The sequence below is a fragment of the Neophocaena asiaeorientalis genome, unplaced genomic scaffold (assembly GCF_003031525.2).
Source record: "Neophocaena asiaeorientalis asiaeorientalis breed wild unplaced genomic scaffold, Neophocaena_asiaeorientalis_V1.1 scaffold848, whole genome shotgun sequence".
Classification (NCBI taxonomy): domain Eukaryota; kingdom Metazoa; phylum Chordata; class Mammalia; order Artiodactyla; family Phocoenidae; genus Neophocaena; species Neophocaena asiaeorientalis.
The window spans coordinates 322,521-341,511 of record NW_020172362.1 but is presented as its reverse complement, the minus strand read 5'-3'; positions in this window follow the sequence as shown (position 1 = coordinate 341,511).

Genomic DNA, 18,991 nt, shown 5'->3' with positions numbered 1-18,991 from the left:
TCCCTGGTGGCGCAGTGGTTGAGAGTCCGCCTGCGGATGCAGGGAACGTAGGTTCGTGCCCTAAAAAAAAAAAAAAAAAAAAAAAAAAAAAGTAAACAAATCAAGCCAAGTTACTGTCAAGGTGAAATGGAAACCTCCCTCACTTCATCTCTTATTCAAAGTTTCCTCAGACCAAATCTGGAAGAAATGCATCATTTTCTTCAACTCTAGAGTCACTGAAAAAAGATCTTTGATTTGATCCATTTCACTGTTAGAAGTTAAAGGGAATCTATAAGGCGCGTGGGATCTGAACAAACTCAGGATTCTGTGGCTCGAACACCTGTGGGTCTTTGAAGACTGCTACTGTGTGTGCCCTTCGACAAGGGGCCCTCTGCTCTTTAAGCTGTTGAAAGTTCATTCCTTTTGGCATCTGCATCTCTGGGCACAGTGACAAAAATAGGGGGCCCAAAACGCTTTGTCAGCTGTTACATATGGGGTCCCCTGACACCACGTGCCACCGTACGTCTTTCCCGTGTGATTTAGCCATGCCACACAGCGGTTGGTGGCCGTTTCGTAGACGAGGTGCAAGGGTGCCTCACAGCCCGTTCTCAGTGATCTCAAGAGGCATCATTTCTATTTAACCTCTCCTGACTCTCCCTTCTCACTTGTTCTGCCCATAGCCCGGTGCTCCGTTACATGGCTAGCCATCCTGCCTGGTGTTTTTGATAACAATTTATTCATTATTTATATGCCATTTAATACAAAATGTTTTTTGAGACGATTTTGCAATGCTCTAGATCCCTATAAAGGTGGCTTCTGCTGAAAGGAATGGGCAATAGTCCTTTTTTTCCAAATGGATAGTGCTTGCATTCACCTCAACTCAGGAAAAGGCCACAGATTTTCTTTTTTTTCTTAATAATGTAGGCGTACGTGCTGCTATGAACGTCATTCTGGAATAACAGAATGAGGTGACAATGCTCCTAGTCACTAAGTAGCAACAGAAACCAATGAGAAGTCCTTCTCAATAAGCTACCCTCCTACAGTAACACAAAAGGCGTGTGGGATCCTAGGTCCCCGACCAGGGATCGAACCCGGGCCACCTGCAGTGGAAGCATGGCGTCCTGACCACTGGACCACCAGGGAAGTCCCCAGTAACATAAAACCTTTAAACAGAGAAGTCACTATCCCCCTAACAGAGTCTGAAATGCTTTGTGGTTGTTTTGCATTCAGAGCTTTCCTTTAAATTCTTCTTATTTTAGATATGGTTTTCATTAGAAAACAGGCCTTTCCAATTTATAGTCATAGAGTACTTAGTCCAGAGTATAGTAAAGAAAACAGAGGACAATACTTTCCTCTGTTTAAACAAAGAGATTCTCCACCACATGAAGAAAACTGAATAGAATTCAGTGTTCTATTTGATTGACATTTAAAAATATATATATATGTATTAGAATTCAGAAAGAGGTTTCCTGCAAGTACATTCCATTGCCAAGTTCTAGACGTTTTATTTTGCTCACAAGATTTTGGGTCACCATAAGAGATTTGAAACAAGAAAAAACAAAGAGAGAGAGAAAAAACGTATATCACTCAGTAAACTGTCGAAAGAAAAAGTCCATATTCCACATCTAGTTATGTGAAAAAACACCTGTTTTTCCCCTGTGGCCCGCTGAAACAAATTGTTGGGAACAGGACCTTGCCTTAGTACGAGGAAAATATACATTCCACACTTTAGGTAGAAGGTGAACATGGTAAACAATGTGTGTGGGGAAGAAGTGGGAAAGATTTTGCTGCTTCAGTAAGAAGGGGATGCATGTCCACGCCACAGATTGGGGGTAGAGGGAGGGAGGTACAAAAACAAAGGAATTCCCTTAGTAAGAGGGGTAAGATGGGCACACAGGGTCAGAGGCATTCCTTGGATCTCTCTCTAAAGACACTTAACTGACACACATAATGATGATGGATATGTTGACTCCATGAGCTGTGCTTCTTGGTGAGTTCAGTAAATGCAGCATTTCTGTGTGCATTTGCCGCTAAATTTCTGGAAAGTTTACATCCAGACATTAATGATCCATCACATAATCTGTCAGATCAATGGATTTATTTTTCAATGACTTGCTAGATGATCCTGATTTAAGTCGTCTACCTGAAAATCTTATTCAAAGAGCCAGACAATTAAGATATAACCACTGCATCCCTAAATGGCTTCATTAGTAGTCTCCATAGAGACAGCCAGGGAGACCCCATTCCCTTTCTTTGCTTCCTTCTACTGGTACCTCTAAGCACTCTAGCCAGGCCATCCAAGGATTGACTCTCTCTTGCAATGATACACAGTCCAACAGACTCAAGGGGCTGCGATACCTCAAACCCTTACCTGTCCATTTTATATTAATAGCATATTTGAATTACTAGTAATTCTATATTATTAGCAATTTTAGTAATTACTAATATTATTAATAACTTTAAATAGCATGTCAGAATTAAAGGTAGCAGGCATATTAGAATTATTAGTAATATACTACTAATATAAAAATATATATAATGTATATATTTTACTGAATATATTTACTGAGACTAATCTATTACTAATATAAACAGTAGTAATATATAAACTATAAATATAAATATTAGTAAAGATTAGTCATTCATTCAGTAAATAATTTTTGAATATTCATTTGTCATTCTTTTAGATCTATAAACAAACTTAACAAAACAGACACAAATCCTTGTGAATGCAGAAGTTTCCATTCTACTGGGGGAAAAAAATGAACAATAACCTAATAAATAAGTAAATTAAATAGTTGATGACTGCTACGGAAAATTTAAAAGTACAGCAGGACAAGGGAAATCAGTAATGCTGAGGGGAAAGAGGCAATTTTAAATGAGGCAAGAATCACCGAAAAGTTGAGTCTGAGCAAGTCTTGAAGGAGAAGGGGCAATACCTGGGGGACAATAGATCCAGGTAGTAGGAGCAGCCAGCGCCAAGACCATAAGGCAAAGAGCTAGGTGGAGTGTTCAACAAACAGCAAAGAGGCTACCGCTGCGGGCACGGAGGGGCCTGGGGAGAGTAAAAGAGGATGAGGTCAAGAACCAAAAGACAATGGGTGCAGAGTGGGAAAGCTGATCACGAGTGCCCCATAGGACATTACAAGGATTGGGGCGCTTATTGTGAGTGAAATTGGAAGCCACAGTAGGGTTTTAAAAAGGTGCATGACGCGATCTGATTTACATTTTAAAAGAATCACCCTGGGCTTCCCTGGTGGCGCAGTGGTTGAGAGTCCGCCTGCTAAAAAAAAAAAGAATCACCCCGGCTACATGGGGATAGAGTATAAGGGGGAGAGAAGAGGGGCTGAAAGAGCAGTCAGGAGGCTGCTCCGATAATCCAGTACAGGATGAGGTGGCCTGGACCTGGTAGTAGCAGTGACGGTGGTGAGAGCTATTCTGAAGTTACTGCCAACAGGATTTCCTTATGGATTTGATTACATCAGACCCTGCAGGACTTCTGAGTGGCATCCTTTGGGACCACTCCGCTCGTGCTATTTGGTTTTGGGTACGTCTGTCTGTAGATCAGATTAGGTAAGACTATAACCCCATCCCTTTGCTCTCTCCTTCTTCATCTATTTCTAACTAAATATTTGCTGTGCATATTCTTTCCTTTTTCAAAAATTTTATTAAAGTATAGTTGATTTACAGTGTTGTGTTAATTTCTGCTGTACAGCAAAGTGATTCAGTTATACATACATATACATTCTTTTTCATGTTCTTTTCCATTATGGTTTATCACAGGATATTGAATATAGTTCCCTCAGCTGTACAGTAGGACTTTGCTGTTTATCCACTCTCTATATAACAGTTGTGCATGTTATTTCTTGTTAATAATCTTCTTCCTTTGACACTTAGGGAAAAAACAATAAGACATAACATGTGTTTAACAACTATATAAATCAGGCCCTGTGCTGGGCACTTTAAATGCATATAAGGAATTTGCTAATATTTATTGAGTGCTTACTAAATGCCAGGCATTGTGCTAAACACTTTTATACAGATCATCTTATTTAACCCTCTCACCAATCATGTGAAGCTACTATTATTATCCCTTCTTACCAGATGAGGATATTGAGGCTTAATAAAAGGTGAATTACCTGCCTAAGATTATCTCATAAGCAGCAGAGCAAGGAATCAAACCCAAGTTTGTCTGGAGCACTTAAGTATTTTGCTTTCCATTTAATCCTCACTCCCCATCCCCCAAAAGGCTGTGAGGGAAGAATTATTGTCTCCATGTAAGTATAACAAATTTCCAGTCAAGTTGCTGTTATTTTTTATTGCTAGCATGCATATGTATGCACTTGCATATAGAAAAATTGAGTATATGCCACAGCATCAAGTATGATGCCTTGAGCGTAGTTAGGGTTGAGTAAATACAAGTTGATTGATTTTGTGTTGTGTTGTTTCATGACATCATCTTACACCACATGCAGGGTCAGATTCTACTTCTTTATGCCCCCAGAGTGCTCATTACATAGTGTATGCTCCAGAAATCTTATCCACAGCATATGTTTGTTACTTAATCTATTTCTATCTTTGCAATTCTGCTATGACTCTTTCAGTTCTCACCCAGCTTTTTTGTCTGCTATGACCCTTATGAGAAGAAACAAACACTATTTTTTTTTCTGGAACATTTTTATTGTATTCCCACTTGGGCAGATAAAAATGAATCTGACATCAGGGCTCAAACAACAGCAGTGTTCACATGGACTTATTTTTCCTATCTTTACCAATCTCACGAGATCTGTAAATTTATAGTACTCTTAGCTTCTTCAACAGGTCCTGCAGGCCAATTGGAAAGAGATAGACAGCAATTAGAGCCAGGTCAAGGAAACAAGGACAGGTGTCACTGGATAATGTAAAGAAAAGGCATAAGGGCTTCCCTGGTGGCGCAGTGGTTGAGAGTCTGCCTGCCAATGCGGGGGACACGGGTTCATGCCCTGGTGCAGGAAGATCCTACATGCCGTGGAGCGGCTGGGCCCGTGAGCCACGGCCGCTAAGCCTGCGCGTCCGCAGCCTGTGCTCTGCAATGGGAGAGGCCACAACAGTGAGAGGCCTGCGTACAGCAAAAAAAAAAAAAGAAAAGGCATAAGCCTAGCTGCTAATCTAGAGGTCAGAAGCTTACGTAGGGTTCCTCAAGAACACAGGAGATCTTGTAAAGAATTGTATGTCAGTTACACACTAGCTTCTTGCCTTTCATTGAATAGTCTATTCTTGGGCCATATTGGGGAGCTCCACTTCTGAAAAACAAACAAACAAGTGAACAATAATGGCAAGAAGACATTAAAAAGCACAGTCACCTACTACTTCTCCTAACTTAAAAACGTTGATTTTCATCACCCATGATAGGGTCTACATTAGTCAGCTCAGGCTGCCATAACAAAATACCATAGACAGCGTGGCTTAAACGATAGACATGCATTTCTCACAGTTCTGGAGGCTGGAAGTCCAAGATCAAGGTGCTGGCTGATTCAGTTCTTGGTGAGGACTCTCTTCCTGGCTTACATTCTTGCTATGTCTTCACATGGCAAAGAGAGAGAGAGATCTGGTCTCTCTTCCTCTTCTTATAAGGACTCTAATCCTAAAATCCCCTATGACCTCATTCAATCTTAATTATTTTAGTAATAAAGGTCCTATCTCCAAATACAGTTTCACTGAGGGCTTGAGCTTCAACGTATGAATTTTGGGTGGACAGAATTCAGCCCACAGTAGGGTCTATCTTTGTGATTTATCTAAGACTGGGTTCTATTTATTGAATAGTTAAATATAAATTTTCTTTATCTATAGAATAATGTTCTCACTTGTCATTGTTTTACAAGTGATAGATCTATTTCTGGAAAAGCTGAGTGTTGTATTATTCCTATTTTAAGATGAAATGAACAATAACTTTAACAGCAAAAGCAGATGTTTAAAGCCAGCCTTGGGAGCCTGAATGCAACTGTTATTATTGTGTCACCAGAAAATCTCATTAACAATTTAGAAGGTCCCTAAAATGATGAGACAAATCTTTTCTTCTATTAGCTCTAGGATACAGATCATCCTTTTTAGGTATACTAATTTCCTTCATTGAGCACTGATCATAAAACAATAATATTCCAGGCTAACTTTTAATATCATGTTGTTAAATACCACCATATCCTTGGCTTTATAATTTAGTCAAAATAAAATCATGTCACTAAACCAGCAACGTTAGGAGGAAAAAGAATATTGTTGATCCCTGGCTTTACCTTACTAAAGCCATCTTCATCTTACTAAAGCCATCTTCACCTCAAAGGTGTCTTCGCCTACTCTGCATGACTACATGACTACTACTACTATGTCTACGTGATTTTCTAAACAACAGACAAGTTTTAGTCAATTTAGGGAAATAGCTAGCCAATATAATCAGAGAGAAAATCAGAGTAGTCAAATTCATCTTTGGGATCACATACATGTCGTCATGACTGTACTATTTATTATCCCACTTGAGTCAAACATATAAATTGTGATTGTTAAAGGCACTTTTGGAATATGGGCTGCAAAGTTCAGATTCTTTTGAAACAACCCTGAAAAAAAGGTGCTTAAGAGGTCTTCCAGCTCAACCTCTTTTTGGTGGCTGAAACAATTATTGCAGAAGGAAGGTAAAAAGATAAGAGCCCATACCCAGCAGAACCTCGACTAGAACGAGGGGCCAGGTTTCACCATGTTGTATCAAGCTTCTCACCAATATCACCCCATTCTAGGTTTAGATTATTTTCGAAATACACCTCCATGTTCTTTCTCCGCCCAGTAAAACATTCTTCCACCAGTGATACCTGAAACATTTCCAGTGAAAGGGTTTGAGATCCATACATATTCTTCAAAGAGTATAAGAAGTTGCCTTTCTTTGATTTCCTAAGAACCGTGTAGACATGATGTCTATAAATTGCCATATTCAGTTTTCTTCTTATAAACTTATAGTTTTAAAAAAAGAGTTATAATTTGGGGGATTCAGAGAATGTTCCTGAGAGTCTTAAGTTTTTATTTACTAGTTCCATTCCTCCATCATAACTATGTTGCTTTACATTCCTTTCCTGAAATCATGAAACTTCATTTCCCTCTCTCGCTAGCTTGGAAGAATCTACTCGTACTAACTAGATTTGGTGATTATTGTGGGTGAGAAAATCACGTGTGCCTATGCATGTATCTTCAGCAGGAACTGGTGAGTTGTCACCATTTGGTTTTGAAGACTCCAGAAATACGAGAATATATCTGCATATCATACTTTTAAAAACATATTGGAATCATTTCCTATATCTAAGTGGCATGTGATGTGCAACAGCTGAGATGTTTCAAAAGTGGGGCAGATATATTAGAAAACACATGTACGTGAAAGACTTCAATTTAATATTGGGTTTTGATAAATAGCATGAAAACTTTGGAGAGCCTAAAGATTTTCCAGTGTGTGATAAACTGAGGGTGCTGTCATATTTATGTGGGCATATGGTCAAACTCAAGCATGAGAAATAGCTTGGTTTTCTCATGCAGAGTGAGCAGAGTCAGATCATTGTGTTGTTGAACTGAACTAAGCTATGGTAGATACTCTCTATATGGACATATATACATTTACATGCATGTATATGCATTATATAACTGTAAATATAAGTATACTATAAAACCACATGTCACTATGTAAATAAGATAACCTATATACAAATCAGGGTGCTAGATTCTGTGAGAACTGCAAAGACGGATAAGAGAGTGTGCTTGGGGAGGGAGGCATGTAAACATTTTAATAACATTGGTTAGAAAATGACCAGGACTCTTACAAAGAATCAGGAGACTTTAGACTCTAGGTAAGGGAGTCCTGAAAAGGTAAGGAGACACTGAGATAGATCAGTGTTTCCCAAACAATGAAGAAACCCTGGGAACAAAACAAACAAAGCAAACCAAAAACAAATCCACCCTGCCTCCTTCACAGTTGTTTCGAGGACCCTTGATGAACCTAGAGTACTTCGAAAGATACAACAAAAACAACTCAAAACCCTCTCAGTAATTTCCAGATAAATGCCTCCAGTAATGTTTGTGTTTAGGCCTTTGAGCCTACGTCATTAAACTGGCAACTCTTCTCTTCTTCAAGGATGCTAGAGTTTTATTGCTCTGTCTCTCTCTCTCTCTGTCTCTTCCCCCGCTCCCCACCTTGACATTTCAGATTGAAGCAATAGATACCTTTATGCCCTCTAGGTACTGAAAAGACATAAATTGTTTCTTTCCCTAGGAAGACATATTTAATTTTCATTGATTGACATTTCCCTGGAAGAAGTTGTTGGAAAGGGGAAAATTTCCCTCTTGAGTAATCGTAAAATGGACTCAAGACTAACAGTGCAAAAAGAAACAAATTTTAATTCATGCGCATGGAGGTCTCATAGAAATGGGACCTAAGAAGTGGCCAAAGCAGGCAGCTTTTATCCTTTTTAGAGAGACAAAATATAAATTTGTGAGAAATTGACAGCATAAAGAAAGGTAGGTTTTGAGAGCTCAATTAGTGAAGAATCTAAACAGAGTTTGGGCTTGAGGCAGTAGATTAAAGAAGTAACAGTGTTTGTTTATGTAAGCTTCTTGGCCCTAATTCCCTGTCTCTGGCAATTAAGGGTGCCCTTCTACCTCCAGATGCAAAGAGTATGCCTTTCCCATGAGAGATTTAATTCTTGTTTCAGGGCGAGGGAAAGGAGGGTCAAGGTGTCCCTCTTGTGTTGGCCATTTCTTAAGTTCCTTTAATTAAAAATAATCACTATGCCATTGAGGTGCATTTGGGGGTGGCCTGCCTTGAATCCCAGCAAAGTCCTGGAGGGAGGAAAGGCTGGGTGGACATTTTTACTTTAACTATTAACCAAAATGTAATAGTTAATGTGAATAAACAGTGTGATCTTTCTAAAGTCATAGGACACATAAAATCATTTATCTCATCAGCAAAAAACAACAACAACAAAAAACCCAGCAAGATTTGAAGCAACAGTCTCAACTTTTAGTTAACTATGAAGAAATGGGAATTCAGAGGTTTTATATATCAGACTTGGAAAATTTGCTTACCTGATGTTTAACAGAAAGAAAGTGATTTGTGATTAAGGTCAATATGAAGAGAAAATGTTTGCACATACTTAAGTGATTCAAATATTTTTCCTCTTTGATTAACTACCAAATGGTTACTACAACCAAGTAAATTAAATTGAATGGCTTATCAGGGAAACAGCAACAGTCAAGTTTTCAAAGTGGTTGGTTGCTACCAAAAGTTATTAAAATATGCATGCTTGTGAAGAAACTAGATTTCTATTAACTATCCTGCACGTGATATCTAATTGCATCTCAGGCTCCTAGCAGAGTCCAACGGGGGTAGAAAAGGACACGGAGGAGACTGACCAGACCTTCGCAGCAGTGCAGGTAAGTTTGCCTGAAAGATCAGGTAGACGGGTGAGCCTTGGCTCTTCTAGAAAGAGGCACTCAGTGACTTAGAAGAACTAGAGGGATTAGGGAAAGAGACCAAGCATAAATGAAAGTGAAAGAGGAAGCCATCAGGAAAGACAGAAATTGACTTTTGTAGCAGACAATTTACCATTTCCATGCACCCAGGCCTGACTTCTAACTGTTGGCACCATTGGTCCTTGCCTGCAGGCTCTCTGACTGCCAGGAGAGGCTGGCAGTAAAGGGGAATATTGCCTCTCAAAAAGGGGAGTTATTTCCCTCCAATCACTCAGGGGAGTTTGTGGACAAAATGCCCAGCTCCCTGCAGGGAAAACTCTGAGCTGAGTCCTCACTGACTCCTAGAGCTCCCAGTGGGGATAAGTGCCACTTGCTTGCGGTGGTAACTGTCTTGATCTTTCCTCTTCACTGGCTTCCTTTTCCCTCTTGTTCTCTTCTCTGCGCTCTACAGGGTTTCCTGGCACCACCTCCTCGCTAAACTACTTACACTGGAATCTTGTCTCAGGGTCGGCCTCAGGAGGAATCCAAACTAAGACAACTCAACCCAGCAAAGCACTTGGAGAAGAAGAGGACACTCTTTGTCAGAAGACGGAAAATGGCAATGTCCATACATTTCCTTCTTTCTCTCCACAAAGGCCACCTATGGATACAGATGGGAGCAAATCAATACCATTAACAATTCTTCTAAGCTATAGCAGCGCTTCTAAGTCTCTCCCATTGGAAAAAAAAGGACTGATGGTCTCTGGTGTCATTCAACTTCTTCCTTCTGAGGCATGCTTCAGGTTGCCTGCCTTGCCACCAATCAGGAAACCCACACCTGGCTGCCCCTGTTCCTGCTACCATCTGGGTGATCTACTCCAAGTGTCAGTTTCTGCTTCCTTGAGTGACAGCCAGGCACTAGGCAGGATGTATGGTAGCAATTTAATGCTTAAAGGATGACTCCTCTATGCACCTGTGTTTGGCAATGGATTATAATAAAAAAGCAGGCAAGGCAAATTCCTAGGATACCAGGTCAGGCAGGACTCTAGCTATTCACTTTGTGCTAGCTATTCACTTAGCACAAGAAAGCTAAGACTAATTCATGTCTCTGTTAGTCCACCAACTGTTGCAAACCTCACAGTTTTAGGAGCTCTGATATGCAAGTGGCACAGATTTCTTGAAGTGTTCCATGGTATGGTGGGAGCTATCATGCAATGAAGGATGAAAGAAACAAAGAAAGGAAAGGTAGCTAACTAAATTTTGGGAAATATTAGACCAAGATTAGACTAAAAATTAGACTAAAGAAAGTTAAACAGAGTTCTTTCATGAAGCACACCCTATAGACTTTAAGATGTCAGGATGCGATAGGAGTAGGAATTAGCTCATGTCTGCCTTTCCCAAACATTTTTTATAGCCAAACTTTTTTTTTTTTTGGCTTGAATTAGAAAAACATATGGCCTGGGTCAATTCTTTAAAATACTCAACTTCCATTGAATATCTGATGAAAGGCATAGAGGTATTTTCAGCTCAGATGTCTCTATGAACTGGGTGAAAGCCTGAGGTGGGTAGAGATAAGAGTCTGTGACAAATTGGGAGATATTTTCCCAATCCAAAAGCATTTAGATTCAAATTTCTAAAAGCATCCTTCTGGCCAGGTATATTAGTTGGCTGTTACTGTGTAACAAATTGTCTTAAGGAAATTAGCATCTTAAACCAACACATGGTTCAAGAACCTGGGAACAGCTCAGGGTCTCTCATAAGATTGTAGTCACAAGGGTGCTGTCGTTTGAAGCCTTGACTGGGGCTACAGGATCCCTCCCAAGCCTAGGCCTTTGGCTATTGGCTGGAGGCCTCAGTTTCTTGCCACGTGGACCTTTCCATAGGATGGCTCACAACATGGCATCTGGCTTCCTCCATAACCAGTGATCCAAGACAGACAAAGAAAAGGCAGAACATTTCGATGCCTTGTATGTTGCTTCCAATTTTCTGTAATTATAAAGTAGACTGCAATGAACATCTTTACAGTTAAATATTTTAGACATTCATAGTTTCCTTCACATATATTTTTAGAGATAGAATTGTGCTCACACTGCCATCACGACTCAAATGTCATCGCCTCTGAGAGGCCTTCCCTAACCAGTCTAAAGTAGACATCTCTCCTGTCACTGCTTATCCAATTATTCTGTTTTATGTTCTATAGGATTATCACCGTCTGAAAGTATTTTAATAATTTATTAATTTCCTTCTTCTCATAGAGTGTAAGCTCCATGAGGACAAAGATTTTGATTGTTACTTTACTATATTTCTGGCATCTGGAATAGTGCTTGGCATGTGTAATGTGTTCAAAGAATTTTTAACACATAAATTAATGCATATGAGTCCATTTTCCTGCCAACTGCCTATCACTATCATTAAGAAAAAAATCTTCAAATAAGTAAAAACTGACATCTTGTTGATGGTGTCTTTTATGTCTTTGATCAATGTTTAGTTTGAACTTTTTTTTATATTCTTGCTGATGACTGTAGTTCTACTTTTAAATATTGTTCTTTCATATTCTTTCCCCAGTTCAAAACATTGGGGCATTGTTTCTTCTCCTATGGATCAGTAACAGTTCTTTATATTTTGACACTTTGGTTGTCATTTATATTGCTGGGGCAAATTGTTCCAAATTAATTTCTCTATGCAGGCCAGATCACTTGCAGGCATTGACTTTTTTTTTTTTTTTTCTGTACGCGGGCCTCTCACTGTTGTGGCCTCTCCCGTTGTGGAGCACAGGCCCCGGACGCGCAGGCCCAGTGGCCATGGCTCACAGGCCCAGCTGCTCCGCAGCATGTGGGATCTTCCCGGACCGGGGCACGAATCTGTGTCCCCTGCATCGGCAGGCGGACTCTCAACCACTGCGCCACCAGGGAAGCCTGGCATTGATTTTTCAATTCCTAGATGACAGTGACAGAGACTGATAGTTTGAATCAGAATGGCTGAAAGGAGCCATTCTGTTCCTGGAAGTGCAGTTGCAGCTGCTATTTGCAGAATCTGAGCCTTTTGCTCGCTCTGAGTTGCATGTGTTAGCCTAAGGTCTTTAAAATTACTTTCCCATCAGACTAATGTGACAAAGCTGGGCCTCATCATTTAAGCTGTGCTTCAAGGAATCCTTAAAATAGTACTCTTGTCCCAACCTGCTTGTGGCTGCCCTACATTCACTCACAACTATGAAAGTTCCTTGAGTGTCTGGTGGTCATGTTTCCCACATGGGGTCAGTTTCGTAAAGCTATGCCAAGATAAATGTCACTCTATTGTTGGAGTCCCTGGCAGGCCATTTCCTCGTCCATAAGTTCACAGGGAATTCCACTGGAAATGCTCGAACAAGAAGTGGCTTCTGAGGTAGGTACGACTCTCAAAATGTTCAGAGTTGGGCTTTAGTCTTTCAAGTCACACTCTGCCTGCTGTCATCTCAAAGGGCTTAGCCTTTTTGTTCAGGTTTCTTCTTTGTCAATCTGTGCAATATTGGATTGATAACTTCCTGACACAGTTTGGAGATGGCTTCCACCTTTGCCTGACTGAAGAAACTCTTTAAAATATAAGTATATTCCTCTGAGGCAGTTTAGCCTATCTTGATCTGCTTTATCTCTTTCTCTCTGTCTCTCTTTCTCTCTCTGTCTCCTTTCTTTCTCTACCTATCTTTCTATGAAGAAGAGGAGAATGGATTATGACAAGTTGCAAAATGCAAATAAATATGGTCCAGTACCTCTGACCTATTCCTTTGGTGATGAGGGACTAAATTATATTATATATTCCTAGAATGGGTTTTAAATGAAACCATTACAACAGCCTTTTCTTCAAATTAAAAAAAGCAGGGAAATAGTAAGACCTTTAAACTTCAGCTCCATGCTAAGCTTCCAGTTGTTATAAAATGGGATGACTGGCGTTGGGCAGGGGTGGACCAGGAAGTGAAAGAAGGTCTTCATGTTGCCATTTAATTGGGTTGACCTCACGCTGCTCACTGAACTTTATAAGGGCATAATTGGAATGTGTAAATGTAGCACCTCAAAATCAAAGTGAGTCTTCTATAAAAGTCCTGTGTGAAAATTCAGAAACACTTTGCTATGCTTTGTTTTTTTTTAGAGACTTGGCCTCCTCGGTTGAACATGTAATTGAATCAGGCCAGTGATAGGATCTTCTACTCATAGATGATTGCAAAATTGTTCTTCTTGAATTGTTAATGCAGATGTGAAATTGAGGTCATGCTGTTAATTCTCTTGCTTTTTTTGTTTTTGATTGAAAACCGTATGACTTTTTGGTGTTTTCTTCTAAGAAAGAACGGTGCGAGCCATAATCTTTTGATTTCATTTTCTGAGAGAGCACCTTAATTGGGCCATGGTCATCTTCATCTCTACTTGGGCTACAGCTGAGAATCTGAATGGATGCAGACTACAACTTCAGAGGTCCTGGTAGAAATCTTGTTTTTGAAATTACTGGCTCTAAAGAATCCCTGGGCTTCTGTGGCTTGTTGCTAGTACACCCCTCCATCAGCTTGGAGGAAACAACTCCTTTTTTAGAAAATGAACTCTACTAACTTTTCGACTCTGGTCTTTTCTCCTTTGCAGAGGACGAGGAGCTGTGCCTCCAAGTGTGGCTGACGAGCTAGTACCCCACAGTGTTGAGGTACTTTACACACCACAGCAGCAAATCCACCAAAAGACCCGTGCTGTAAGATGTGCTGCAGTAGGGGCCATTATGGCAAGAATCTAAAACCAGTGGGACTATTGTTTTGTCTTCTTCAAAACAGGATTGGGGGCTTCCCTGGTGGCGCAGTGGTTGAGAGTCTGCCTGCCGATGCAGGGGACACGGGTTCGTGCCGCGGTCCGGGAAGATCCCACATGCCGCGGAGCAGCTGGGCCCGTGAGCCATGGCCGCTGAGCCTGCGTGTCCGGAGCCTGTGCTCCACAACGGGAGAGACCGCAACAGTGAGAGGCCCGTGTACTGCAAACAAAACAAAAAAAAACAAAAAAAACAAAACAGGATTGGTACATACCATGCTACGAACGATTAGCTCCTTCATATAGGAAGGCTTCACTGAATAGCTGATAATTTTTATGTCCTATATTTCCTTTTCATTCCCATTCTTGCTTGTACTTGAGTACTATATTCTTTCTATGCAATTTGGAACTGTTGGAGGAAGGACATTTAATATAAAATAGAAAGTAACAGTACAATAGCATTTTAATTGGACCCATGGTGCAGAATGTGTATGGCTCTTACTGTCACACTTACCACTTCAGTGGTGTCCTGGAGATGCTTATACTGGCTTCTGAGAGCTACTTTGCTCCTCTCTTCCCAGCCCCACGTTTAGTGGTGTCATGTTGGTAGCCTGAAATTAACCACGGTGGTGAGTCAGCCATGATTTTTATACCTTTAAAAATCAGTCGTATCTCCCCTCTACCCCCACGACAGGAAGCCCAATTGTTAAACATTTCTCAATACATCTGGACTAATGATCCAGATGTCCACAGGAGGACAAAGGTGAATCATAAAAACCCACCACTGGAAGTCTTCATGATGGTGGGAATATTACAGCTACTCCAGTTATACAACAACCCATGTAAACTGAGACTATAAGGGCTGAGCAGTTCTTTTGAACAAGCACAACAAAATAGGGAGATCTAAATGTGTTTCCTTTCAAAATTCCTACTAGGAAAAATGATGCATTTTGTTCTGTTTAGCTGTCATTGCTCAAATTAGTTTTGAAGCCTCTTCTTGAAACCAGTTCCAGACAAATGTATATGAAGCATGTACACGTTTTATTACTTCATAGTCTGAGACGTAAGATGCAAAAATGCTGAAATGTCTCAGTCCTTACCACACTCTGACATGCAGCTGGTAACATCAGCTGGCATTCCTCCACTAAGTTCTCTGCCCCTATGCTGCAGGGGTTCCCAGCAAGATTTCCAGTCTTCCATTTTCCTTGCTTGAATGGCGTTTCAAAGATGAGCCAGCTCAGTTCCTAATCAGATATGTAACCAAAAAATGAATCATCAATCTCTACTTCCCAGTCACCGCAAACCTCATCAGACTTCTTGTGGGGCTGCCCTCCTTTGGATTCAGGGAGGCAAAGTCCTCTCATCCCAGTAGGGGGAGCTGAAAGGAGGAAATAGTTACATTGCATAACACACGGTACTCCCCTAAAAGATGAAGTTTTTCTAGCTCCCATTTCTCCTCTTATATTGCTGAGGGGCGAGAAGAGGGGGAATAGAAATGCCTTGTCCTGACACCTCAAGCCTTGGAGAAGTGGTTGGATGCAGCTTCTCACAGTTCTCTTAGAAACTTAGCATCTTTTCTCTCAGCCAGGGCCATAATTGTTTAAAAAACCAAAGTCTCATCCAGCACCTAATACCAGGGATCTGGTTGTAAAAATAGTGGGGTTTTCTTTTACAGCTTTTATGCTGAGAAACTCAATGCGTGAATAAATGGAGGCAATGCAACACTGATTGTTAAACACTACAACAGAATAGTAAATGGTGAGTTGTGTGTGTGTGTGTGTGTGTGTGTGTGTGTGTGTGTGCAAGCTTGTACATAGAGGAATCAGGACTTTCCTCTTTTTAGCAGCTCACAGAAGTCTCCTCAGGGCTGCTTATATTACTGTTCATTCATTTTTTTGATCTATGATTTTTATCTTTACTTTCTAATCTTTTGGGGAACACTATCATATTTCAGAAACTTCTCTTTTAGTAGTCCTCTTGCCACTTGGAAAGAAAATGTGGAAGGTCAAGTAAAGAAGAAAAGCTTTGAGAAACTGTGTGATAAGTAACATCTACTCATTTTTATCCTGTTGGGAGAATCACATTCACTTAATGTATGCCGCTGATTTGAAACAGATGGACACAGTTGTAGAAAACTGGTAGGAATGTTAGAAATTTGGTTCTTATCACAATTTCTCCCTCTCTGTGTGGTCAGTATCAGCATCTGAGGTACTGGATGCATTTGACTTAGAATTGACTTGAATTTGGGGATGAGATCAGAGCTGCATGTAGAAAGCTTAGAGTCAGGAAAGAATAAGAAAGAAGAGAGAAGAGGGGACCTCTGGAGGATGGCAGTGGCGAAGGCAAGGGTAGGTGAGATGGGCTTGAGGTTCACCTGGATTAATAGGCAGGATGAGTGGAAGAAAGGGTGCTGCTGGGAGGGAGATATTTAATGAAATCGAATTCTATCGTAGCCAGTCCCTGGGAAGTGCTGACACAGGCTGAAGGATGTGTTTGGGGATGCAAACCACTGTATAAATTATATTCAATGAATAACACATGGGAGAAGTCTTAGATGTGTACCTGATGCATAATGGAAATTCAATTAGTATTAGTTTTCCTTCCCTTCCTGCTGGTGATGATGCTACCAGGTGGCAGATAAAACATATTGTGTGAGTTTGGGTCAAAGCATCATTGTGACAATATTGTCTCAGCAACATTTCCAATGCAGGTAAAAGTTGAACACAATGTGTGAAATGGCTGAGTGAGAAAAACAGCAGTCACGGATCAGGATAGAAATAAAACTGCAGCCTTAGCTGGAGTCGAGAAAGAAATAATAGGGGTCTAGTTTCCCTTGGGGGAAGCAGGACTATCTTATATCCCTAGGGGCCCATCCATGAGCTAGTGACCATGACTCTGAGAGGCAAACTAAACCTAGGGAAAAATGTTGAGAAGTCATAAAAAATCAGGTGATATGGGAGTCCATAGATAACAAATCTTAGCATTTGGACGCATTCAGGAATTAAATCCATTTTCTATCTAAGGAAGCTAGAATGCACAGGGCAATTAAAGGGGCAGAGATAGGAAGCTGCCTGCTTCTATGTGCCCTCTGGGTAGGGCTTGGAAGTACTGAGGTTGGGCCCTTGGAATCTTCTGCTAGCTAACAGGGGTCTATAGTGTCTCAATTGTTTGAGTTGCCTTCTTAGGGTTCCTTCCAATTATGAAATTTACACCTATTTGAGAAAAAAAATCAAAATGAAGCTTTTCTTTTTACTATTTAATCAACCCTTCAATCTATATTTAGATACTTCACACACACACTACAAATTAAGTTATTAATTTTCCACAACTCTGAAAGCCCTTCATATCTACTTGATCAGATATCACATTATGAAGCCTTCTCTAACTCCTTCCATTAGGGTAGTTAAGCTTTCACAAAGCACTGTAACACTGTAAAACTTCAGAAAACTTTGGCTTGTATAACGGACCTGCCACACACTTTTGAAACAACGCTGATTTAATTATCTTTGTATTCATTTGCAGGATAGTTGTTTATTGTTTTCTGCCACTCACAATGCATCACCTCCTCTTTTTTTGCTAATGGTGCCTTATTTACTTTGGGGGAGAATTATCTCTCTTCCCTCGTGTTTGTGATCTTTTCCCCAAAAGAACATGTCCTGCCTTCTTCTAGTTGCAAGGTGGGTATATGAACCACGATGGCCAAGTAGACTCTAATGGAACTCTCTCTAGCTATTTAAGCGGAAGGGGATTTAGTACAGAGAACAAGGCTTCCAGGAATTACTGGCAGTACAAGATTGGTGTGCAAAGAGAATGACTCCTATCAGGAAGCTGAGGAATTAGGAAGCCACCATGCCAGCTTCTGGTGCCCTCTGCAACTGTGGGCTCCAGGAATATGCCACCTTAGCTGTGACCTGGGGTTAGAATTCACTGCCAAAATTGGTGGTTCCAGAGCCATGACGTCTGCTGGGACTGTACCAATAATATGCATGAGCTGTGCCATGCCTCTCAACACTTATTAAGCTAGTGGTTGGGTATTGGAACCTTGGCTAGAGATGTTGCAGAAAAATCTAATATCTTGATATCCACGCTCTGGAGTAGAAATTGCAGAAGCAGCAAGAGTGTGGTCTCTACCTCACTTCTGCCTTTCCAATCTCACAGAAATGCATGTGACTAGCTGAATAATAATTCTCTTCCAGAACACTGGCTGCAAGGGAGACTGGGGAATATAGTTTTTAGCTTTCTAGCCGTTACCATAGTGAAGGGATCCTGGAATAGGGCAAAATGAATAGAGAGCATCAATCCATCATGTGAGCAATGGACTCTTCTCCACACATGGACTCTTGAGCCTAGCGACTGAAGGACAGAAGAAAAACGGTTGGAGCCAGTGCAGGGTCCTGGAGATCTGCCACTTAGATCTCCCCAAAGCCCTAGTTGTTGCCCTTTCAGCCTTCTGCTTCTTCAGGTTTCCCCTGTGAGCCCCACCCTGACCTCGTCATGATTTCCCTTTCATCCGCAATTAGCCAGAGTTGAGTTCTGGTATTTATAATCAAAGACCGTAAATGATACATATATGAACACTGTTTTGCAGTGTCAACAATACCCAAATTCTTGCTGAATGCATGCATTAAACTCTGTATTTAGAGATGACTCTTGGAATTCTAGTTTCCTAGAACTCAAAAGCCAAAGAAGTCCTCAGAGATCAGCTTATTCAAACTCCCTTTTTTTTTTCAAGAGATGAAGAATCTGAAGGACAGAGAACAGCTAAACTCATTTCTTTTCTCATCAGACACATTCCCTTA